Raw genomic sequence first — 27,091 nt, 5'->3', positions numbered from 1 at the left:
GGACGGATTACAGACAGAAGTCTAGACAAATCAGTTTATCTCTTGTATTTAGCATGACCCAGAGATTGGTGCTTATGTGTATGTTTCTCTGTGAAGCAGTTAATAGTTGTGGTTCTTAAATTAATATTTATTTGTGTGCCATGGGTCACTTTGAGAATCTGATGTAAGCTCTTCCAAAAAATACACATGGGCACAACGTTTGCATACAATTTCATGGAGTTATTGGGTCCCAATTCCAGTAGAATTATTGGATCGGTGGGACCCAAAATAACTCCATAAATCTCAGCTAAAGAGCCCATGGGATTTCACAATTAACTCTTAGTCACTTTCTTCCCCTTTTATGGACAGTCCTGAAGTCGGAGAGAAGGTAATATTTTAAATCTGTTGTTTGGGACCTGGAAAGAGTTTTCTCACATAGAAACATTATGTTAATGTGGTTATATCCCTAAGCTATCCTACAGATCCTATTCAAACCATCATGTACCCTAGGGGGATGGTGCCAGTACTGTAATAGCATTTAATAACCTTCTCTAAAAGCGATTCTTATTTCAGGGAGCATATCAGATTACCTGAGAGAAGTTTTAGTCCCCTCTCTCTCATCACCCATGGACAGAATCCTTTTCCCGAATCTGTTACATCCTTCTGGGGGGCCATGTCATTCACCCCCCAACTGAGACTCACTTCCGTAAGGATTTCTGTTACTACTGGGATTTCTGTTACTAATCCTCCGATGTGTTGGCTGGAGATGAAAGGTGGAGACCCTCTGCTTTATGATGCTCTCGTGAGGCAGTGTCTTATGAATTCTGAGGAAGGTATCACACCAGCAGTTTACCTGCCTTCCCCCAATCTTTTGTGTCCCACGCACTCCGTGTAAGCAGGACTCTGCTACAGGCTAGGGCAGAGGTGGGCTGATGCGAGGGTTGCATTGTGGAACGTTGGAGCTGAAGGCTCTGACAGGACTTCCCCATCTCTGAGCTGAGTCCAGGGGGAGCGAGGTTTTGGATGAAGAGATGCCCCTTTGGTGGTTCCTGGCCTGGCAGTCTTTGTGACTGTGGCCATCTGGGGGTGGCATGTTGGGGACACAGAGGGCTTCCCCGCGTCTTTGGGAGTGTAAGTCACAGTGTTGGCAGTGGAGGGTAGAAACCCATGAGGATGACTCCTGTGGGAACGCAGCACTGGTACAAGACGGATGTTCCTTGGGGACCTACTGGGTACTGGGCGTGTTGGGCTGGGCCACTCACCTTACGAGCAGCGTGTAAATTGGATGAATGCGTGTAAGGAAGCTGCCTTTGCTCAAAATTCAAAACACTAGTTGAGCTTTTTGAGGACAAGTCTGCATTATCCACTCCTAGGGCTCATCATGGGGCCTGGCAAGAGTGTTCTCACCATGTGTAACGCCCATGGCAAGTTTTAAATCACTTAATCCTCCAACAACCCTCCAAGGTGGTTTAATTTAGTGATTAGGCCCACAAAGCCAGCACAGTCAGACAGCAAGGGTTCAAATCCTGATTTACTTGGAGTATGTGACCTCTTTTTTTGATAAAATGACACATCTAGAAGATTTTAGGCTTACTTCTGCTGCAACCCAGTAAGAAATAGGAAAATAAGTATTTTATGTACAACAGCCGTTAGATAGATGCCAGTCTAACTAATTAGGGTTATAATCAAATTAGCTTATTTGTTTCTTGAAGTAGGGCAGAATTTAAAATTCACTCTTACTGAAAAATTGTGCACTGAAATTTCTGACCCAAAACTCACATATGTGAGAACATAGGTTTTTTTTGTTTGTTTGTTTGTTTTAACATTTATTCTTTTATGTCTGGAAGCTAGAGCATTACCCTCAAGTGAAGAAAACTCATCAGATATCCCTAAACGTTTTGGGGCACCAGGCTCTTCAGGTTTGTGTTGTGAGTTGACCAGAGAAAGGCCAGATTTCGTGTCATCTTTTCCACGTTTCACCTACATGATGATAAGAGGAATGTTGGATACTGTCGCTGTTGGGGGCCATTTGGTTGTAACCCAATTAGTAGGAAATGCAAAGTAAGTAAATGGATTTTAGATTAGAAATCTCTATATGAGAAAGAAATATTTCTTCTATGTTGATCTTCTTATATTCTTCCCTTGAAATATTGAACATATTCAGGGAGAAACAGGGACAGGAGAGAAGCAGATCTCTTACCTTTCTTGCCTTACCTTATTCCCTTGCAACGAATGAAAGTATGTTATTTGAAGAGTTTTTCATAAAATTAGATTATGTTATATAAATGTTAAGGGAAAGGGTGACCATGAAGAACGAGTCAGCAAAATGAAGGAAAAATTGATGGGTAAAGAGAGAAAAAAAGTGGGAATAAAATCATTTAGATAATATTCGAGTAGTTTTATGTGTGTACTCACTCTGTTTTGTCATTTTAACTGTAGACCTTCTCCTTAAACAATGGGGAAGGGAGGGGGAAAGGGGATTAGAAGAGAAAAGAGAGAAGAAGGGGTGGAGGAGGTTAAAGGGGGAAAAGAGGGGAAGGATGCCTACCTTGTGCCCTGTGCTGCCCCCCATAGCCCGGGAGTTGTATGCTGGGACCAAGTTCTGGAGACTCTGCCCTGGGCTTATTAGCTGCCTGGACTGCTGACGCAGGCCAGAGTGTGCTCCCCATCTTTTGAAATAATTCTTAAAAATTTTGACCTTTCTAAGTGATTATTTTATGTGTTTATTGTGGTTTAATATTATGTAATTATTTTACCCAAGTTGTGGCTCCAAGGAGATCTGTTGTTAGTAGTTCTGCTCCTTTGGGCAGTGAGGTGATTGAGAGCTTAGTTCCACAACAGACCTTCTTCACTGGATTTTCCTTTTCATTTGATAAATAGTATATTTTGTCTTTGAAAGAAGACTCTCCTACAAGGTTGTCAGTCTGGGAGATGTAAGGCAAAGATGGAAGGTAGACAGCTCTGCACTTTATTATTGGTGTAACCGTAACCTTTTCCGCCCTTATCTGTAAATAGTGGATTAGTGTGAGGATTTGATGAGATCGTCCATCTAAGCATAAAGTATGGTGCTTGGCAGATTGTCAGTGCTCAGTCAGTGAGAGCTGGTGGAAGAGTGGGCTGATGTGGATGGCTGCAAACCAAATGGTAAAGCAGGGGCGGGGTGCCTCTCATGCCCTGCTACCTGCCTTATCCAAATCTCTTCTTTACCTCAAGTACTTTCCCTCTTAGTACATCTATTTTAGAAAAAGCTAGGGTCTGGGGGTCAGAATCTGTGGGGGAGATAGTTTGGCCGTTTTGCCTTGGAGTCCTGCTGGGTCACTTGAGCCGCACCCTCTCTACACACCCCTCCCTTGTGGTCTGTGGGTTGATCTTGGGGGCCCAAAGGCCTGTTTTGCTCTTCTCCCACATACTCCCCTCGCAGAAAAGGTGTCTGTGAAGACTCAGCACACTCCTGGTCCTCGGTTGTACCTTCACTTGGACTTGCGCTTGGAGGATAGCTTTCGAATTGTCCAGTTTGCTTCCCTGATTTAAGGGAGGGGGCACCCGCCACAGCCCCTCCTGGTTTAGCTGCATCAGAAGCCACATAGCGAGAGCAGGACTTGGCTGGGGGCCCAGGTCAGCCCTGGGCTCCTTGGTGCACTGGGGCGTTTTGCAGATGCCAGCGGGTTCCCCTTGGCTGTTAGACTGTTTACTTTTCTCCACTTTATACTTTCAGGTATTTGCTAGTTAATCCCCGTGATTTAGGAAGTTAGGATTTATGCAGCAGTAAACTAGCGTATACCCAGTGCCCAGGGGATGCTTCTAGCAAGGTCAATTTTTAAAAGTTTATGTGACTGAGAAAAGTAAACATCGTGGAGCTTTTAGATGATTGCTTAAGTTACTATTATATCCGTATGTATAAACACTGTTTCCTTAAAATACTTGGTTAGGATTTTTTAATATAGCTTTTTCTCCAGAAAAAAATTAATATAGACTTATATTTATCAGAGCTAAAATTACATTTGTTTAAACAGTTTGCTTAATTAAAACTCATGTTTGTTGGTGAGCAGACGTCTTTGGCTTTTTTCCAGATGTATCTAAATTTTAGTGCTCTGGTATTTCAGTTGTATGACTAAGCCTGTCCCTATTTAAACTGATTGTTCTGGCAAGAATGTTTTCCTTTTGATTCATCATTCTGCAAAATATATTTAAGGATGAAGCCCAGTTAACACATCACATCTGCTGCCTCTACAAGATTCTTCCCATGCTGAATATATTGGATTGTTTACCTTGCAAGTTATGATCTCTAGGTAAACTATGGTTGTCAGAAACAATTATGTATTATTCTTTAGCATAATTTAAATTATAGTACTAAAACATGAGTTGGTTGTTATTGAAAATACCTGTGACTTCAGTTAGCTAAATTTTACCCAGAGAGTTGTTCTAAAGTATAAAATTGTTGGCCTTCTTCTATTATTTACAGTATTTATTTATGCCCATTCTACCTATGGCACTTTATAAACTAGAGGGTCTTAGGTCACTATTTAATTTTTGTTATTCCTGATCACATGCAGTTCTGTCTTGCTGTCTAGAAACTGATGAGTATATATAACAGATGGCACCCAGATCTAAGTACCAATGATGTAGCTTTTGCCTTGCTCTGAGGAAACAAGAAGAAAGGAAGCTCTTTATTTTCTGAAGCACTTTAAAGATCAGAAGATTCCTTTTTAACTCATTGTTTGCCTGGGCCCAGAATTAGAACTTGAGCTGTGAATGAGAGGCTGCATTGAAGAGGAATAAAAATTTAAGGGGATGAAAAATTTTTGCAAGATTGAAGTCTGGAGAATTCATATAATGTGCTTTACTTGTGTTGGATCCATCTAAATAACCGTTCATGGTGGAAATATATTCTTCAGCACTGGTTAGCTGTACTGTAAATGTATTAATTAACATTGTGTAATTGGATGTTTGGTCTGAGTTTTACTTTATTGATACATAAATGCATTTGGAGAGGAAGAGACCCTGGATTCCATATTGAACCACACCCTCTTAGTAACCTGCTTGGTTACCACCTGTGAGATACCCAACTGATGATTACACTTTTATCTCTGTTCCATCTTGTCTTTGGAAAGCTTGATTTACTTACAGCATAGACATCCTTTGCACACATTGTAAAGGCAATGACTTCATGGCCCTGCTGAATCAATCACACTGTTCTTTGTTTTGTGATTTGGTGGCTGGGAGGAAATGTAAATCCCCAAGCTGAGAACACAGTGATAACTTTTAGGGAATAGGAAGAAATCTCTATTTGCTCTGTGTTCTCGACCATTGCATACTTCTTGAGTAATTTTACCATTTGTGGGCACAGATGAGAGAGGAAAATTTTTGAAGCATCGACTTTTAAAGGGCTAATGAAAAATACCTTTTCTGAAAGTATAATGCAGGTTGTGGTTCTTAAAATTGGCAAATAAAGTATTTTTTCGAGACCTTAGACTTATACACGTGATTCTTAAACTTTAGCTGCATCAGAGCCACTTGGAGGGCTTGTTAAAATAGATGGTTGGGCCCCAGCCCAAGGCTTCATATTCACTGGATCTGGGGTGGGGCCTGAAAATTTCCCATTCTAATAAGTTCCAGGAAGTTGGGTTTCTAACAAATAGCTGATGCTGCTTAGCTGGGGCCACACTATGAGAGCACCTGTCATAGATAAAATGATAAATATTGTAATGAACCATCAGTTTCATTTGATATAACCAACAAATATTCTGATAATGTTTAAAAAATAGTAGTAGCTATTGCACCTCTACTGTAGGCTATGTTTATTAATTAATAATAAATTTAAAAATTAATTTATATTTACAATATTAATACTATTACTACTAATAGCTGCTAATATTATTTGAGAGCAAACCACATGCCAGGCTGTCACTTTCACGTCTTAATGTATTTCTCACAACAGTTCATATGGACAGGACCTATTTTTTTAAATTTATTTAATTGAAGTATAGTTGATTTATAATGTTATGTTAATTTTTGCTGTACAGCAAAGTGATTCAGTTTTATATATATACACACACACACACAACCATACATTCTTTTCATATTCTTTTCCATTAAGGTTTATCACAGGATATTGAATATAGTTCCCTGTGCTCTACAGTAGGACCTTGTTGTTTATCCATCCTATATATAATACTTTGCATCTGCTAATCCCAAACTCCCAATCCATCCCTCCCCCACTCCTCTCCCTCTTGGCAACCGTGAGTCTGTTTCTGTTTTGTAAATAAATTTATTTGTGTCATATTTTAGATTCCACATAAAGTGATATCGTATGATATTTGTCTTTGTCTGATTTACATCACTTAGTATGATCATCTCTAGGTCCATCCATGTAGCTGCAAATGGCATTATTTCATTATTTTTTTTATCGTTGAGTAGTATTCCCTTGTATATATGTGCCACATCTTCTTTATCTATTTATCTGGATCCTGACTGTTCTTAATCCCCACGTTACAGATGATGAAACTGATGCCCAGAGAGGTTCCATAATTTCCCCAGGTCACGTAGCTAATAATTCTCAGGATGTATATGGAAAATAAGGCTAAGAGAGAGTACACCTGTCTGAGGAGGAAGGGAGGATGACACCCTAGTCTGGCTGTTTCTGGATCTTGTTCTCTCTCTACTGCACTAAATTTTTAAGGATGAATTTAGTGATCAAAGCTAAAGGGGGAAGCTGAGCTTATGACGTGACGTTTAAATTATTTCTGTTGTGGTGTAAGAGATAGTGTACGTACTAGAGGAAGGGTTGAAAGCTTTTGGAGGAAATGTCTGGTTTAAAGCCTCGAACTGTAGAATATAGAAGCAAATCAGGTTTTTGTAAATGTGAAAAAATAGTTGACTTGGTAATCTTGACAACTTCAAGATTGTAAGAGATAACATAGAGGAGTGTGAAGTCACCTGCTAGTATGTAGGTGACTAGTAGCTTGGGATTGAGAAACTCTGAATATCTTCTCATCATGAAGAATAACAATTTCTTTGTGATAAAATTCCTCATCAATAAAAAAAGGTCCAGAATAACACTCAGTTCACTTTCAGCAGGGCTGTGTTGAACTTTGGTATAAGCAGGGCTGTATCTGAAATACAGTTTAGAAAGTACTGTTTTCATGCAGCTTCCTGTTTTGTTGGAGGCATTAAATACATTTGTGTAAAACCATTACCAGTTATGCCAGGCAGCATAGGATGAAGTGCCAGAATGAGTAGGAGACAGTAAGCGTTTTACGAGATCAGAGCCAGGAGACTTGGGCGGCCCTGAGTAGTCAGGGACTGTGACAGGGTAGGGACGTTGGCTTAAGCTGGGTGCAGAGGAGGGGATGGGCTGGGGCCATGTGCCGTGCGCCTGATGTACTGGACCACTAGGGTTTGCTGGAAGGAGACCAGGTTGGATAGAAATGGTGAAGCCACACCTGAAACTAACACAACATTGTCAGTCGACTATGTTTCAGTAAAAATTAAAAAAAAAGAAAGAAAGAAAGAAATGGTGAAGCCAGGTAAGAAGCAGATGTGATGGGTTAGCCAAGGATGTCATTGGAAGTTTTTGAGGACACAAGCAACGTAACTGGCATTTTAGGAAGAACTGTGAATTTCACACATAGGCATTAAGGAACTGGAAGTAACTATATTGAGAATTCTATGAAGGGACTGACTGTGTTTGCTGAATGAGGGAACCTACAGGGAGGGGACTACAGGGGCCTCTGTCTTAGTTCTTTCCTTTGTTTTGTAGCAGGTACTCAGATGGAGTTGGAGAATGCCTGCTGATCAGACTATAGGTTGGAAGGATACTTAGTGTAATAAATAGATCAAGAAAGCTGGACCTCTAGTCTCATCAAAAAGACAGAACTTAATGGTGGACAATGTAAAGTTCTGCTCAAAGATTGAAAAATTTCCCTGTAGGACACAGAAGGTCTGGTGGGGCAGCGATTCATGCAATCAGAGCTGGGGGGTCCTGCTGACTGCAGATTGACAACAGTGATGCACCTGCATGCAGTCTCAGGCCGTCTTAGCAGAGCTGAATATGCTCTGGTCAGCCCACATCCAGGGTGTTTTGTTCAGGTCATGACAGTGAGTTTTAAGGGACAGTCAAAAGGAAAGTGACCACAGGAGGCAACCATGATGGTAAGCGTCTGGAAACCATCTCTCGGATGAGGGATGACAGAGACAAGTGGGGAAGGTGGCTTTGAGAAGAGAGGATTACAGAGAAATGTGTTTTCAGATATTGACAGGGTAGTCATATAAGAAAGAGTGCAGTTTGGGGTTTCTTTGATCCAAAGATCATGAATACTTTCAAGTTTGAAGATTTAAATTCAGTATAAAACCTCTCTCTAAACATCCGCAGTGCCCAGTAATAGGCATTCAGTTAAGTGTTTTTTGATCTAAGGATATATTATTAGTTTCTGATGGCTGCTGTAACAAATTACACACACTCGGTGACTTAGAGCAATGAAACCTATGCTCTCACAGTTCTGGAGGGTAGAAGTCTGAAATCAGTTTTTCTGGGCTGAAATCAAGGTGTTAGCAAAGCCATGCTCCCCCCAGAAGCTCTCGGGGAGAATTCCATCCTTGTTTCTTTCAGGGTCTGGTGGCTCCAGCATTCCCTGACTTGTGGCCACACCATTCTAGTCTGCCTCCGCGGTCACAGCGCCTCCTCCTGGTCTATGTATGTCAGGTTCCCAGTACCTCTCTCTTTTTTTATTTTTATTTATTTATTTATTTTATTTTATCTTATTTTTGGCTGCATTGGGTCTTTTTCGCTGCGCGGGCTTTCTCTAGTTGTGGCAAGCGGGGGCTACTCTTCGTTGCGGTGCGCGGGCTTCTCATTGTCGTGGCTTCTCTTGTTGCAGAGCATGGGCTCTAGGCGCGTGGGCTCAGTAGTTGTGGCATGCGGGCTCTAGAGCTCAGGCTCAGTAGTTGTGGCGCACGGGCTTAGTTGCTCTGCAGCATGTGGCATCTTCCCGGACCAGGGCTTGAACCCGTGTCCCCTGCATTGGCAGGCAGATTCTTAACCACTGCACCACCAAGGAAACCCTCCAGTGCCTCTCTTTTATAAGGACGCTTGGAATTGGATTTTGGGCTCACTGGGATAATCCAGGATAATCTTCCCATTACAAAATTCTTAACACATCTGCAAAGACTCTTTTCCAAATAAGACAACATTCAGTTTCCAGGGATTAGGACCTGATATCTTTGGGGCCACGATCATCCTATTACATATGAACTATTAAAACTGCCTGGTGTGAAGTCAACCATGGTTTCATGGGACAGGCACTCCCCAGCCGTTATGAAATTTCCACCAAAATCCTGTGGAGACGTAGTTAGAGTCTATCAGAGATGGAACAGAAATGGTTCATGCATTGGTTGGAGGGTGGACTAGGTGGTGTCAAAGATGCTTTCCAAGCAGACCAAGATGACATAATCATATCATTTGTTTAGAGCAGTGGTCCCCCACCTTTTCGGCACCAGGGACTGGTTTCTCAGAAGACAAGTTTTCCACGGTCGGGGGGATGGGGGGATGTTTCAGGCCGTAATGGGAGTGATGGGGAGTGATGGGGAGAGGCAGATGGAGCTTCGCTCCCTCGCCTGCCTCTCACCTCCTGCTTTGTGGCCTGGTTCCTAACAGGCCGCAGACCGGTACCCGTTGGGGATCCCTGGTTTAGAGGACAAGATGTGCGTAATACTAATTAACAGAGATAGACCAGAGATTTATTTTTATATTTTTAAATTGTTGGAAATAATTTTATGCTTTAACAAGTTGTAAAAGTAAAAATAGTACAAGGAACCCTGCCCTGGTATGCTCTTTACCCAGATTGACTCTTGTTGACATTTACCCTGTTTTCTGTATCATGACCCCGACACGGTGTGCGTGTGTGTGTGTGTGTGTGTGTGTGTGTGTGTGTGTGTGTGTACTTTTTTATCCGAACCATGTGGGGGTAAGTTCTATACCCCATGGCCCTTTCCCCCTCAATACTTCAGCATTTCCCAAGAGTAGGGATGTTTTTTCATAACCACACATTTACCCACTTCATAAAGCTATGCTGCTTTACAGTCTGTTTTCTATGCCCCAGTTTTGTGGTTGGTCCTTTACACCATTTCCCCAGGACAGCGTCCAGGTCATGGTCAGCGTTGTATTTAGTTGTCATGTCTCTTCATTCTGCTTTAACTGGGAACAGTTTCACAGCCCTTTTACAGACTTTTATGACATGAGCACTTTTGAAGACTACAGAGCAGGGGTTTATTTATAGAGAATGGAGGATGAGTTAATAGTAAAATATATTTTGAACTTAAATCTATTTTATGACAAGAAGACAAACCTTTTTTTCCCAGGGAGAGTCATTTAAGTAGTTACAAGTGATTTTAGTGTTTTTTTGATATAGTAGTGAATTACCTTTTCAAATTAAGAACACCAAAATTTGACTAATTTCATCAGATAACTTTAGTTCCATCTTGTGGTCAATTATAATTTTTCTTCTTCTTGATTTTCTTATTGTTATTATTATTACTTGTGCTCCCAACACTGCCATTTTAAATGTTTAGGCTGTGCACGTGCTGGACGGGATGCATAACGTGGGTTGTCTGGTTGAATCCTTGTTTAACCAGTGACATTTGGGAAGCTCAGGGAACACCGTTAACCTGCCCAGCGTGAAGGGGCTGGAATGTGGCAGAGCTGAGGGTCAGTCCTTGGTCCTTCTGGGGCCACAGAAAAACTCTGTCATCCTGCCCCATTTTGCCTCAGTAGAGTCACAGGGCTAAAGAATGATCAAGAAATGAAGACACAGAAGTAGGGGTAAAGCACTATGCTGAGGTACGTTGCTGCTTTCCTCAGTTCTCATCTCTCCCAGCATTACTTCAAGTCTTTACCATGATGGTTCAGCCATAAATTTTTATTTGCATTCTTCTCTAATCAATACACTTTGCAAGAATTTAGAGATATAGATTAAAATATATGAAAAAGCCAAGCAGCATTCCTGAAGGTGACAGTTTAATCAGAGAAGGGCACTTGACTAAGGCATTTTTCAAAGAAAAAATTACACTTTGATCAGCAGTGCTGACACCTCCTAAGTCATGTTATATAGGGCTTTAACTCAGCGCACGCATTCTTTTTTTTTTTTTTTTTTTTTGCGGTACGCGGGCCTCTCACCGTTGGGGCCTCTCCCGTTGCAGAGCACAGGCTCCGGACGCGCAGGCTCAGCGGCCATGGCTCACGGGCCTAGCCACTCTGCGGCATGTGGGGTCTTCCCGGACCGGGGCACGAACCCGTGTCCCCTGCATCAGCAGACGGACTCTCAACCACTGCGCCACCAGGGAAGCCCCAGTGCACGCATTCTGTAGTGGGTGGATTTCAGCAGAAGACTTGGCTTGTTGTTTATACTGGACTCCAAGCCGCATGAGGACAGCCCTGTGTTTGTCTCACTAAACAGGGCTTCTCAGCCCCAGTGCAGTGCCTGATACACTGTTTCCCTCAGATCCCTGAGGAATTTTTTGCTGCATGAGTGAATCTGAAACCAGATGAAACTTTCCCTCCCTAGTTTATAATACAGAACTGTGACTACTGTGATGGGAAAGTAAAAAGTGTTGCTTTGTTGGGAGTGAGATAAAAGTTAGTCTGGAAGAAAAATAAACCTGTGATGACTTCCTTCTTTTAAAGCTGAAGATACCTATTGGGCTACAGGGACAGAAACTGAGGCCCCAAGTCAAACAGGAGTATCGTCAGCACCATGTTTTGATCATCCTTCTGAGGCCTCTGCTTGTTTTTTCCATGGCACAATTCAGTTTCTCCATTCGTGTTGGTGGTAGGAAGTTTACTCATATTAATAGATGAGATTAATGTATTTATCTAAGGTTAAATACATATAAATAAATAAATACATATAACAAAAATATAATATAATAAAAATAAATTAAATACATATGAATAAATAAGAATACACATAATAAAAGTATAATATAAAAATAAATTAAAGGCATATAAATAAATAAGTAAAAAAATAAATTAGCTTTGCCATACTTACCCACCGCTATTTTCCTCAGTTCAGAATTTAGCAGGTATTGGCTAGAGCTAGATTTTCCTCACTTGGGAATTCTCTAATAATATACTGATAATATTAGTAGATTCTCTGTAGCCTTATTGCAGGTAGGGAAGGAAGAAGAAATCTTTTCCTTCTACGCTTCTACGTTCTTGGTTGGGCTGTAGAACAAAAGACAGATTAATAAGAGAAAAGCATACAGATGTATTTCATAAGAGTTTTGTGTGATCCAGGAACCTTCATGAGGAAATGAAGGCCCGAAGAAACCGTTAAACCTGAGTGTTTTTAACACTAGATTTGATGCAGGGTAGAGGGTCCTTGGGAAAATGTGACAGGACAGAAGGGTGTGAGCTGAGAGTAATAAACTGGGGAAGCTTAGGAAGGCCTGTCTGTTCAGATTCTTGTCACCTGCAGAGATAAGGATGTTCCTTTCCTCCAGGTACAGGGAGGGCACCTCTCACATGAGGGTCTCATGACCTGCTCAGAGGAGAGGGGGGTGGGGGGAATGACAGAGCCCTGCCAGCACCTGCTGTTTCCCAGCTCCTTCAGCTTAAAGAAAACATTCAGTCTGTCCAGGTGCCCTGTTTGGGGTAGTGTATCCTGAGCCCTGTCATGCAGGTGTGGCTAGGTTTCTTTGAAGGTTATCTAAGATGCTCCTTTCCATAGAATCTAACAGAAAGCCCTGTTTCCGGGCCCTGGTCAGTGTTTGCTGTGCTGCAAACCTGAGGGAAGATTCAGAAACTGGTTTAAAAGGGGCTGATAAGGAAGAGAAGTAGGAGGCAGAAACCAGTGATGAGAGAGCGCAGAGGGGCTGTGCTCTGCAGGGTGGGTAGGGGAGAACTTGACACAGAAAGTGGTCGGGGTGTCAGGGGCTGCGATGGGTCACATTGGTCTGGCCTAGGAGGTTGGAAACAGTTGCCTATATAATACAGTAATTTGATCAGAAGCCGTTGGAGCTGGGAAGACTATTGTGTACGTCTGAAAGTGCTAAACTAAATGCCGATGACCTGGGCTGTGGATTCACAGTGCTAACGTATTCTGACACTGATGTCGGCTTAAAGAATTTCTTTTTTTCCCTTCTTCCAGTTTTATTGAGATATAATTGACGTACAGCCCTGTATAAGTTTAAGGTGTGCAGCACAATGATTTGACTTGCATACATCATGAAATAATGATCACAATAAGTTTAGTGAACATCCATTGAATCATACAGATATAAAATAAAAGGAAAAAAATTTTTTCTTATGGTGAAAAGTCTTAGGATTCACTCTTAACAATTTTCATATATAACATACAGCAGTGTTAATTACGTTAATCATGTTGTACTTTACATGCCTAGTATTTGAGAGTTTTGTTTAATTGAGATGATTGACGTGTGGTCATAGGCTCAATTCAGTGCAGGTTTTTAACTGTTCTTTTATCTGTTAAGGATTCACGTGTGTATTAAAGCTACACCACCCTAAGTGATCATGAAGGGTATAAAGCTGGTAACAGCTGTGGAATCTAACAAACCTAAGTTTAAAGATGCACAAATTTGGTCAAGTAATATGACTTTTTTTTTTTTTTGCATACGCGGGCCTCTCACTGTTGTGGCCTCTCCCGTTGCGGAGCACAGGCTCCGGACGCGCAGGCTCAGCGGCCATGGCTCACGGGCCCAGCCGCCGCGGCATATGGGATCTTCCCAGACCGGGGCACGAACCTGTGTCCCCTGCATCGGCAGGCGAACTCTCAACCACTGCGCCACCAGGGAAGCCCTAATATGACATTTTTAAGGTTCTGTGTCCTTAGTTGTAAATTAGTTATTTACATTTACCTGACAGGTCAACTCAATTACTTTATAATCTTGAAAGTACAAATATACGGACAAATATCTCTCTTATTGATGATTTCCTTGAGTCTTCACGTGCTCTTGTCACTTCACTTGAATAGTTCCCCTCAAATGACGTGTTCTAAGGAGTTTTCATATTATTGGTTCAATTTATATGACATTAGTCTAGGTTAATGTTTAATCTTTCACTTATGATGTATTCATGTAAGACGTTCACTTTTTTAATTTTAATTTTTTAATTTTTAAGTTTTTAAAATTTTATTGAAATATAGTTGATTTACAGTGTTGTGTTTCTGCTGTACAGCAAAGTGATTCAGTTATACATATATATATTCTTTTTCATATTCTTTTCCATTATGGTTTATCCGAGGAGATTGTTTTGGTTCCCTGTGCTGTACAGTAGGACCTAGTTGTTTACCCATCCTGTATATAATAATTTGCATAAGATGTCCACTTTTAACAACTTTTTTTTTACCTATTTTATTTTCAATTAAAAGAGGGATACGGGGCTTCCCTGGTGGTGCAGTGGTTGAGAGTCCGTCTGCCGATGCAGGGGACACAGGTTCGTGCCCCGGTCCGGGAAGATCCCACATGCCGCAGAGCAGCTGGGCCCATGAGCCATGGCCGCTGAGCCTGCGCGTCCGGAGCCTGTGCTCCGCAATGGGAAAGGCCACAACAGTGAGAGGCCCGTGTACTGCAAAAAATTAAAAAAAAAAAAAAAAGAGGGATACGTTTCACAAATGAAAGTAGCAAAAGATCTACCTTTTTTAGGATTTTCCAACGAGATGTGTATGATATGGTATACAGGAAATACAGAGCATTACTAAAGTGCTGTTGCTTAATATTTACGCATGGTATTGAGATGCATTTGTGACAGAATCAATAACTGAAATAAATGTAAGAACATCTACCAGCATAATATGGACAAGAATATATTTTTATTTTAATTACTTCCTCACAATGCATTTTATTCATTCATTGCCAAAATTTTCCAATTCCATTGGAATGAAAACAAAATTGATCCAGGAGTATGCCAACCTTTACGTGTCCATTATAGGGGTATGGGAAATGATATTTATTGGCAACCAATAGGTCTTTTAAAATTTTTTTTAAAAATTAAAAAAATTTTTTTGACTGCGCCATATGGCATGCGGGATCCTAGTTCCCTGACCATGGATAGTTCCATGTCCCCTGCAGTGGAAGTGCAGAGTCTTAACCACTGGACCACCAGGAAATTCCCCCCACATGTCTTACATTAGGAACTTTTAAATATATTATTTTATGGCTTTCTTACCTGCTTAAAGAGTTTCTTTTCAAAATTGTTCAAGTACTGTTGTTTGTGATTTAAAAAAAACTCTCACGGAAATATACTACTAGTTTTCAAATAAAGTTTAGGGACACCGTGGCATTTGGGATCAGATCGTTTTTTGATGCTACGCGTTTACACAGTCCTTCACATATGTCAGTCATTTTTAGAGAACTACATTTCCCCATGTGGTTGAACTAGGGTACTGGGCTGCCCTTGATGCAATCTAGTGCTTGTCCTGATATACTGATGTTAAGAGCTTAATTAACTCCTGAGATCAAGGAGCCATAACACACTAGAGTGGCCCCCGGACTCCCATAGAGGTATAGGTTTCAAACATTGCTCTGTTTCTCTGTTCATTTCTTACACTCCCCCCCGCCGTTTCCCCAGAGGCCCAGTGCGTGAGTGTGTCCTCCTGACTCTTCGCGTTCCATCCTGGACTCCCAGGGTAGCTGGTCTCTGTGAGGGTCTGGGGGAAGCCCTGATGGAAAAGACTGATGGGCACCAGATTCATTGCAGTCCATAAATATGTCTATGGTGGAATCTCAGATAGGCTGGAGGAAAACAAATGCCTGGGGGCAGGGTGGGTAGGAAGGCAGCATAGAAATAAGCTAGTATGCCTGTAGTCTGTCCTGGTGGGTGGTTTTTCTAAGCTAGTCCTACTTGTTGCAACATCTTCCCTCACTGTGCTGTGGAGCCCAGAGGAGGTGGTGCAGTGTGGTGGTTGAAAGCACGGGCCCTGGACTGAGCTGCTTGGGCTCACATGCTAGAGATGTGTGACCTTGAACCTTTTTTTTTTTTTTTTTTGTGGATTTATAAAAGCCTCTCCCTCTTTTTATTTTTATTTTAAAAAATTAAATTGAAGTATAGTTGATTTATAATGTCGTGTAAGTTTCAGGTATACAGCACAGTGATTCGGTTGTACGTGTGTGTGTGTGTGTGTGTGTGTGTATAAAATTAACTTTGAACCTTTCTAAGTTTCTGTTTCCTCATCTGTAAAACAGAGAATAGTGCCCTCTTTAGAGACGTTTGAGATCATCAAAGAGCTTCAGGTTTGTACTCCTCTCTTCCATAACAGTGGCACTGGTGGTCCTGATGTTTGCGTTTTTATGGGTTTGAGTCATATTATTGCCTATATATTGACAAGAGAGGACGGCCAGTATGTACAGGGGCAGTGTTTTTTTTCTATTTCGGTGTTGGATGCCAGTTAGATGGTGAACTCTAAATAAGAGAGTGTGTTTTTCATGGTCTGGCTGAGGCCCGTGCTAATACCTTTTTCCTTCCTGTGGGTATGGCAGTTGAGGTGAGATGCTGTGAGTGTTGGCAGCCCACTGGATTATTTGTGTGCCATCACATCGCTGGTTGAGTTTAGCCTAGATAAAGTAATCCACAGAGCAGTGCTTTAAAATCTCCAAAAAACAGTACTACTTAATAAATTCTTAAAGAATAGTGTAAAAATTCCATTTCTTAGATTTAAGTACAGTTATACCAAAAAAGATATAATATAGGTGCCCTGACAGTTTCTAAAAGTAGAAATGTTTCCTATAGATCTGTTGTCCAAGTTAATGAGTTTCAGGGTTATCCTTTTTCTAATCTCACAATATGTTATTGTTCCCAAATGTTTTAAACATCTAACTCTTATTATACATAAGCTTAAAAAACTTAAGAAGCCGTATCTGCAGACACTTTGATGTTACTGAGCATTGTATGTAACAGAACAATTTTTAAAAGTCAAGGTATAGTTGATGTACGATGTTATGTAAGTTATAGATGTACAAAATAGTGATTCACAATTTTTAAGGGTTATACTCCATTTATAGTTATCATAAAATATTGGCTGTGTTCCCTGTGTTGTACAGTATATCCTTGTAGCTTATTTATTTTCTATATAATAGTTTGTACCTCTTAATCCCTTACCCCATCTTGCCTTCTCCCCTTTCCTCTCCCCACTGGTAACCACTAGTTTGTTCTCTACACCTGTGAGTTTATAATAGAGCAGTTTTAATGTTTCTTCTTGGTTGTTAAATTCCAAACTTTTGTCTTGTAAATTAATTTCTGATTAAGACTTTTCTTGCTGGATTTAAAAATTAATTTTCCAGAGTTGACAAGATCAAATAAAAACATATATATATATTTTTTTTGCCAAGGGCAGCATTTTTCAAACCAGCTTCCCAGGGACACCAGTGTTGTGAGATGCCTTGTGGGGATAAAAAGGTTTCCTTTGCCAAGAGAGGTTGGAAAGCAGCCTTCCCAGATTGAAGAGATTTACGGTACATATTAGCATATTAAAGACTGAACTTTTGTGGTAAAGAACCCTGTTAAATCCAGTGTTTCACAAATTCACTTGGTCATGGATTCTTTTTATCAAAGAATATCTATTAACATCCCTTTGAGAAATCCTGCAGGAGAATTTTGGAAATGACTGCTTTTAAGCAAGTTTAATTAATTTTGTGTTAATTCGAATCCCAGATTTGGACAGGATCTAGTTAATTTGGTTGTCATTGCAGGAATGTTTTCTCACAGCCTTTCTTATGGGTCATTGGTTTTCTAATTTATAGATAACTTACACTTTTGGTCTACTTGAGTTGTAGCTGAGCTATGTCTTTCATTGCCCAGGATTTGTCTGTTATAACTCTCACCCTCTTATCTTGGGACAGCCCCTCAGAATGGTATAAAACACATAGGTCAGCTCTTAAATATGTGAAGAAATTATTTTGTCCCTTTCTTAAAACTTTTCTGTCAATACTTCCATCTCCTTTATTTCATTTTTATATGATAGGATTTTTGTCATATCTTTCTTTTTCTAGCATGTTCTGTTTGAGTTTTTACTTTTGAAATTGTTAAGATCCTTGAGTTGAAGGCAGAAAATGAGTTGAAGGAAAGTCTACCCAGTAATCACAGCTGTATAACAAGAGCGTGGGCCAAAGTTATCTACTCCATGTGTCAACTCCTTTTACATTATCTGTGACCTTCCACCTCCCTACCTTTGTATGTGTTGACCTGTTTACCTGTTTACTTACCTTTACGGATTTTTTTCTCCTTTGTCAAAGGATAACTCCTTTAGTCTTAACCATTTTCCAGTTTTTCTACAAAGAACAAGTACTGATTTTATTTTCAGAAAAGAGCAAGATAATGTTATTTTGTAAATCTTAGTCTTTTCCACTCTGAATTTGCTATGGGAAGGGAAGGCAATTGGATAATTCATCTCCTTTGCAGGAATGGCCTGATAATGACTAATGTGTTGCTATTCCTAAGGGTATTTGTGTTTCAAATATCTTGGTGATAGTTCCGGTGGGAGGTCTGCAAATATGGCCTGAGGGCCAAACCAGGCCACAACCTGTCCTTTGGAACGGCCCATGAGCTAAGAATTATTTTTACATTTTTAAAGAATTGAAAACAAATCAAAAGAGGAATATTATTTGGGTACACATGAAAATTATATGAAATTCAAAATTCATTGTCCATAAATAATTATACTGAACCCAGCCAGAGCCATTCGTTTATGTATTATTGTACCACGTGACCCTTAAATCCAAAAATATTTAACGTCTAGCTCGTCACAGAAAATATTTGTGGAGCTCTATCTCTGGGTGAGGTTTTGTATATATTTAGGGTAAGATTTTGTGTGTATTCACTTTCCTCCAAATCCATTTGTGAAGATGGCTTTCTTTTCCTACATGTAAGGCCAGCTATGGTTCTGTGAATGTAGTTTTATACCATAGCTGCAGTGACCTGAAACAAATTAGACTGCCAGATATTTCTCCAGCAGAGATGGTTTATTCAAGATCTGCAGACAATTGCAGTTCAGGGCCTGCAGCCTTGGGGAGCAATGTGCAAGTCCCCACATGGCAAGGGAGGGAGCTGCTTTTATAGAGTGGAAAGGAAGGTGGGAGGGCTGTAATTAACAAAGAGTCCATGGCTTTTCATTGGCTGAGCCTTCGCCAGCAAGGAAGATAAGCCTTCTTCCTGTTGGGGTCTGCTGTCATCACAGGGCTTGAGAGCTCCTTCTGCTGGTCTCCTGACTCTATTTAGTTGAGGTTTTTGTTTATTAATTTTTTTACAGCTCCTTTGCTGAATCTGCTTCCCTCTTTGATTTACTTAACAAAATGGTATTTGAAAAGGCCAGCTCAGTACATTGCTTTATTTCTTAGGCAAAATTTTCTTTCTGTGATAATCCTCTTTGAGTCAAGATGTAGTCATGAAAGATACACCCACTTCAAATAAGAGTTTAGTAAGTAAGCTGATGAAAAGCCGAGAAAATGTGTCCCTTGTCCCTCAAATTAGATCTGTTTCCCAACTAGATCACTGGGTAGCCCTTTAAATTTGACTATTCCATTTACTCTTTGCTCTTCTAAGATAGATTCTCCTTTTTCCTTTAGATGAAAGGTTTTGTAGTGGTTGGCATTGCCAGCTTTTCCAGCTTTATTAGTATTATGATTAGTCCTTTTATTTAATTAAATATTAATTATTTTTGGAACTTTTTTCAATAAATACAAATTATACATGCTTTTAAATGTATTTCTGTTGTGTGTACTTCCAGATTAGAACAGTCTGACATCCTGTCCTATATTCTGGGCACTGTTATTAATTCCTGTTGAATTGTGATGAGTGTAAACATGTCCCATGTGCAAACATTTCTGCCACTCAGTAACTCAAAGGGAATGTGAGTTAAATATTTTTAAGAGCAGCTTTTAGGAGATATATTTTACATACCATAAAAATCACTTTTTAAAAGTGTATATAAAATTGAACGATTTTTAGTAAATTTATAGAGTTGTGACATCATCACCAGTCTAATTTTAAAGCACTTCCATTGCCCTGAAAAGAAACATGGTGCTCATTTGCTTTGTTCTTCCCACTCCCCTCAGCCCTAGGAAACCACTGATAGCTCGAGAGATTTGCCTTTTCTGTATATTTCACATAAATAGAATCATTATGATATGTGTTTTTTTGGCTCTGGCTTCTCCCACTTAGCATTGGGTTTTTGTTGTTGTTTTGCTGTTGTTGTTTTTCGATGTTTGTCCATGTGTTCAGGAATGGCGGTCTCCCTCTGCGTGTTAGTCCTTCAGCAGCATTTATTTAACTCCACCTGTGTGATAGGGCATGATGCCAGGTACTAACTCTCACAGATGCCGTGGTGGGCCTTGCAGGCAAAGACAAATCCCCTGCTGGGAAGTAGGTGGTGGAGTTCATAATTTTATTTCCTGAGTTTCTCTTTTTTCCCCATCACTGGGCAGGCACTCAGGGGCCCACAGCCGAGGGCAAGGCTAAGGTCACAGGCAAAGTACAGATGACTAATCTTTTATTTATTGAACAAAACTTCTTTGACAGTCTACTGTGTGAAAGGTAATGTGCAAAGCATGAGGCATTTATAGTGAGGCCCTAAGACACAGCTCTGTCCTTTTAAGGGGCTTATGCTTGTGTATATCATATATGTAAAACTATTCTTTAAGGAAAATGATGATCGGTGTCTTGGTATAAACCAAGGAATGTGGGAGGGCAGAAGAGGGAAGCCTTCATGGTTTGGGCAACATTAGAGCTTGACCTTGAAGGAAAAGTAAGATTCAATAGCTGTAGGAGGAATGGGACAGAACAGCATTTTTGGTAGAAGGAATAACCATGAAGCAAGCAGAGAAATACCACCGACAGTGGGGGCTTTGAGAATATGACCTCAACTATTCAGCCAACATTCCTTTCAAATTCTCTTAGCTTTTGGGACTGGACATGCAGCTGTCCCGTTAAGGCATTGGGACCTACATGTCCTGCAGTGTACCCACAGCTGTGTCCTGGGTTCACCTTTGGAAATGTGGCCCCTGATTTGCTAGGTGGTACCTGGTTCCAGCCTACTCTTGGTGAAATGTGTCTGTTTAAAAGAGAGGATGCTCAGAACAGGGGCTGGAGGGGAAATAGTGTCCACTTAGATTTTAGGCTTTAGTACGAGATATACATGGGCATCGCCTCTGATTCTGGTCGTGAACACCTGCGCGGAGTAGCCGCTGAGCATTTGTGGTCTATGAGTCTCTGTTGAACAGGTTGGCATCTGGAAATTTGGCAAAATTGTAATGTTGTTTAGGAGATTATCACTTTTTAAAAATTGAAGTATAGTTGATTTACAATGTTGTGTTAATTTCTGCTGTACAGCAAAGTGATTCAGTTTTACATACATATACCTTCTTTTTTTAATAATTCTTTTCCATTGTGGTTTATCATAGGACATTGAATATAGTTCCCTGTGCTATACAGTAGGACCTTGTTGTTTATCCATTCTATATATAAAAGCTTACATCTGCTAACCCCAGCCTCCCACTCCATCCCTGGGAGGTGATCACTTTGATGAAATTGATGGCATCTTTGCAAGTTTGAATCTTCCCACAGAAGATATAATTCTGTGGCAGAGATTCGTTTCAACAACAGCATATATAACATTTGTCAAAAGTTTTTTTCATTAAGTAATTAATGGAATAATCCAGTATTTATGATTCCCTCCAAACATATCTGTTTCCTAGATATGTTTAGCAGTGGTTTTAGTTTGGAAAATATAAATCATGGTACTGGGGGCCTTGGAGTTTCATCTGGATTTAAGGAAACATTTTAACAGGCAAGAGGTTTTAGGCATTAGCATGGATGAGAGCAGAGACAGAGGAATTGCATCGTCTGGGGGTGTCTTTAAAAATAGTTTCCGTGTTCATCTCCCCATTGCAGTTGTCTTGGTCATAATCCTGGGTTATTTCAAAGGTTTAATGAAGAGGATGCAACCAGTTGTTCTCAGTTGTTTACTTGTAAGGACTTGAGGACATGGGCTTATGTTTAAAGAAGAGTGAATTAGTTGCATGTAAAGTATCAGAGAGCATCATGGTATTAAGGCCTCAGAACTATAAAATGTGCTCCTGAGAGACCCCTGAGATTTTCCATTCCTTGAGACTTCAAAAGACGTGAAGCAACCATTTGTGTCATCCCCCTTTGGAAGTCTCTCGCCCAGTGTTCTGAAAGCAACGAGGGAAGTGCCCGTGTTGGTGTGACCAGAAGGCAGCCCTGCTCACCTGCTCCCCCGCCCTGGCGCCTTACCCACAGTATCTGCCCTACTCTCTCCACGAGGGTCCCGCTTCCTCCCCAGCCTGCAGCCTGACTCATGTTATAACCATTCCAGCAAGTGGCACACAAGTGGCTAGTCATCCTCCGTGAAGGAGAAGTTAGTCCTTGAGGGCTCAGTTGGTTCTTGGCTTTTCTGTGTGCCCTGTGATTGTGCTTCTTTTTGCTATAAACAGCTATGTTGTAAAAGGTATTTTATTCATTTAAAAAAATTTTAAATTGAAGTATAGTTGATTTACAATATCATGTTAGTTTCAGGTGTACAGCACAGTGATTCAGTTTATATATATCTATATATATATGTAGATATGTATATTCCTTTTCAGATTCTTTTCCCTTATAGGTTATTACAAAATATTGAGTAAAGTTCCCTGTGCTATACAGTAGGACCTTGTTGGCTATCTATTTTATGTATAGTAGTATGTACATGTTAATCCCAACCTCCTAATTTATTCCTCCCCCACACCCTTTTCCCCTTTGGTAACCGTAAGTTTGTTTTCTATGTCTGTGAGTCTTTTTCTGTTTTGTAAATAAGTTCATTTGTATCATTTTTTTAGATTCCATATTTAAGCAATATTGTATGGTATTTGTCCTTCTCTGTCTGGCTTACTTAGTATGATAATCTCTAGGTTGCTGCAGGTGGCATTATTCCATCCTTTTATATACACACACACACACAAAAACACACAACACCCCCCCACCCATATCTTCTTTATCCATTCATCTGTTGATGGACATTTAGGTTGCTTCCATGTCTTGGCTATTGTGAATAGTGCTTCAATGAACATTAGGGTGCATGTATCTTTTTGAATGATGGTTTTCTCTGGATACATGCCCAGGAGTGGGATTGCAGGATCATATCGTAGCTCTATTTTTAATTTTTTAAGGAACCTCCATAGTGGCTGTTACCAACTTACATTCCCAGCAACAGTGTAGGAGGGTTCCTGTAAAAGGTATTTTACATGGTGCCAAAAGGAAAGAGGACAGTTCCTATTTGGGGCAAGTGTCTACTTCATTGTTGAATTACTGTGGAACAGGTTTGGCATTGACAGCCTGTAGGGCATTTGAAACAAGCCCCAAGGAGATGATTCAGCTCAAAAGTGTTCAGTAAGTAAAGTTTTTGTCACTCCCCTCTGTCCCTCTCCTGGACTCTTCTCTCCCCACTCAACAGCTGCTGAGGGTCCTCCTGCCCCCTCCTCAGTGTTCAAAGCTCTTACTCTGGACTGCTGGGTGCCCTGCGGTGCCTCCCTCCCCCTCCTCCAACCCCCAAAGTTATTCCTTCTTATCGCCAACCATGGTCGAGGCTTCTTTGAAATGGATAATAGACAGGTGTTAAGAAGAAAATCAGTCTGCTAAAGTGACTTGGCATGAAGGGGCAATGACTGGTATGTTTCTCTATTCCAGGAGCTGTCTTTATTTTCATCTGGGAACTGGATATATTTACCTGAATGCATCTCTAGTTTCTAATAATTAATCTGAACCTAACTTACGATGTTGGAGTCATTAAGTGGGGGTTTATTGAGGATATACACATTTTTTGAACTAGTTGTAAATTTTGGTCATGTCTGTAACTTAAATGAAAGTTTAAGAAAATAATTTTACATGATTTTTCTTGAAAAATATGCACAATTCTGATTCAAAACTTTTCCCGTAAAAGCTAGAATTTGACAATACAGTGGAATCTGTTTAAAATGTTGCTGATAACGGAGCAGGACTTTGATACTGTAGCTATGGGTTACCTGTGTCAAACAGGCTCATTTTACATCCAGTTCTGTTTTTAGGACTTGACACATATGAGCTCATGTAGTGCATCACTGGTTTAAAAGTATTCGGCAGAGTTGTCATCATTTGTCTTGTTACATCACTGCAGTCACACATTTACGTTTATTTCAAAATTTAGTTTCATTGACTAGCTTATTAACTATTCATTAGAAGTAAGTGATTCTGATTCCCATTTTCCCAGCTTTTTCTTCCTTTTGCCCAAATTGTGAGAAGGTGAATGGGAAAGAGGTGAATATAAAAATGCCAGTGATTGGTACCTTTCCTTTTCCTTGTGTTATCATTGAAAACTGTTCTGATAGATTAGGACTTGCTGTGATTTCTTGAAGTGATAAATAGTTTAAAGAAAGGTTTATGTAAGTAGTGAGCTAGGAAGATAGTTTATAAACTTTTAAAAGGAGAGGCCCACATCCTCCTGCCAAAACATCGCTGTATTTGACCCTCAGGACAGTCTTGGGCAGAAACATCCTTTAGTCTCATCTGAAAAAGCCCCCTCCTACCTTTTAAAGCCTACATGGAGTGGATGACGCTGATGTCTTTGTGAACCCATGCTCCTTTGTTTGACATTGTAGTATAGAGGTTGTTTAGACCACATCTTTCTTTTTTTTAATAAATTTATTTATTTATTTATTTTTGGCTGTGTTGGGTCTTTGTTGGTGCACGCGGGCTTTCTCTAGTTGTGGCGAGCGGGGGCTATTCTCGTTGCGGTGCGCGGGCTTCTCATTGGGGTGGCTTCTCTTGTTGCAGAGCATGAGGTCTAGGCGCACTGGCTTCAGTAGCTGTGGCTCGTGGGCTCAGTAGGTGTGGCTCGCGGGCTCTAGAGCACAGGTTCAGTAGTTGTGGTGCACGGGCTTAGTTGCTCTGCAGCATGTGGGATCTTCCCGGACCAGGGCTCAAACCCGTGTCCCCTGCATTGGCAGGCGGATTCTTCACCACTGTGCCAGGAGGGAGGTCCCTAGACCACATCTTTAATGAAAGTTAACTTCGAAAACAGTGGGCAGATACAAAATAATTAATATGCAGAGTAATTGATTTCTAAGTTCATTTTTCCCTTTCAATTACATTACTTATAAGTGTTTAGCACCAAGGCCTATACAGGTCTGCAGGCGATAAAAGATCCACAGGACAATGGGGAGACACGGGCAAAAATAGATTTTTGTCTGTTTTCCTGTGGACTGAAGGGAAGACCTGGAAGGAAAGGTAGACCCAAATCAGACCAAACCAAACCAGAACCAGCCACCAAACCCCAAACAAATTGTTACAGAAAAGAGCTTCTTGCTTTAAAATTTCTAAAAATCGGAATCGCCTTTTGTAAAGGTTCCTACGACAATGGTGAAGCTGTACAGAAGAGAGTATAAGAAGTACCTGGGTGAAACCGTGACTAAAATGCCCCCAAATCATAAAGTGTTTATCAGTAAGAAAGATGCTCTTATTTTATTTAACAACCTATAGTTCTACCTTGTAGTGAAAGACTAGAGAAGACCTTGTTGTTTTTTGCTTGTTTTTTAATTGATTGTAGATCGTCAACCTGAAAGCTTAAAAGAGAAATCTTCTTTGTCCAAGAACTAATCAGGTCCAATATGGAGTAGACAGATTATTTGTGCTACTTAGGGCCAACACTGATTTGTTTAAAACTCTTCATTATTTTATTCATTAATACCCTATGATGTATGACGAATATCTTTATTTTATGGTTAAAAAACAGTGAAGGAGGTAAGTTATGTATGGCCTTAATGCTGACCTAATATACTGCCTAGGAAAAAGCATGATCACCTTTTTATTACATCAGATAAGGATATTTCCCTTTTATATTTACCTGCACCAATTTAGAATTTATGGTAATTTAGGAAGAGTCTGAGCTGTGGTTTTATTTTTTCACCATTCTTAAAGAAATAGTACTGAAATAAGTTTGTAATAACTGTTCAGATAAGGCACCTAAGTGAATACATTGTTTTGAAGCATTTCTGTCTATTTTTAAAGCATCAGTTTACTTATCAATAATTTATATGGTAACATATTAATAGAGTAGGACTTGTAAGGAGCTCTCCCAGGAGAATGTGGTTGCTTATTTTTCCTGAGTGTGTTTGTTTGAAGTCAAAAAATTACATTGAAAAACGTTTTCACTTATAGTTTTCCCTGAAGCTGACTGTCCCCTTTCTCTCCGCCTAAGGCACTGAGGCGCTCTCACTTGGGACAAGCCTTCTTTTATTATTTATGTGGCTTTCTAAAGATAGGGGTTGTTTTCCAGAATACTGTGTCCTTCAGATGTAGGACTGCTTTAAGAGAGGCCTGGCAGTCCTTTCTGGCATTTTGCTCCTTGCTGCTGGGTTGGGAGGCTTGCATTTTACCAGTGGCCTCTGTTTGTTCCCCCCCGCCCCCCCTTCAGCCGAGATACCTTTCCTCCATCCTTGCCTACAGATTGGACCTTTGGGGGCTTTATCTGTGCTTCAGGTTTGCTCAAGATAGTTAGAAGGTTTATATTGGTCAGATACTGTGTCCTCATTCTGCGTGGAAGCCTTCAGTGGCTGTGTTTGCTTTGCTCAGGGAAGGTCTGTCCTTGTTCAAGTGGCAGGTCAAGCCCCCTCCACGCCCTGGCCCCCTTCCACCCTCATCCCCTACCTCATGTTTCCTTGGTTCACAGGCGCTTTCCTTCCCTGAAGCTCACCCTACAGCTGCATGCACCCTCACCTGGCTCTTTGTTCTGGTTCTGTCTTCCGCCTGGAACACTCCCATCTTTGTGGGGGGACTTCTCAGACTCCAGACCCCTCTGTAAATTTCTGTCATACTAGCCTGTGGGCCTCAAGAGGTGGCATGCTCTTATTCAACTTTGCACCCTTAGAAGTCAATTGATACCCTGGCATACGATGGATGCTTACTAAATATTTGGTGACTTGAACTGAACTGCAGCTCCACTGTGGCAGCAAGTTTAGGTATGGGAAGTAAAATTTTTGTGGAATTTGTCTAGATTGACATCAACCACTGCAGAGTCAGACTTTTGAAAGGTATCCTTAAACATTACATAAGCAGCTATATGATGATCTGATCTTCAAAGTT

At 40.6% G+C, this 27,091-nt stretch overlaps 1 protein-coding gene across 16 annotated transcripts in view; it reads left to right on the top strand.

Moving 5' to 3' along the window:
- Positions 1 to 27,091, top strand: part of DST (dystonin) — a 496,974-nt gene that overhangs the window by 224,363 nt on the left and 245,520 nt on the right. The window lies entirely within an intron of this gene.

The sequence above is a fragment of the Stenella coeruleoalba genome (genome assembly GCF_951394435.1).
Source record: "Stenella coeruleoalba genome assembly, chromosome: 10".
Classification (NCBI taxonomy): Eukaryota; Metazoa; Chordata; class Mammalia; order Artiodactyla; family Delphinidae; genus Stenella; species Stenella coeruleoalba.
Note: the sequence above shows the minus strand (reverse complement) of the source record. Positions and strands in the feature narration are given on the sequence as shown.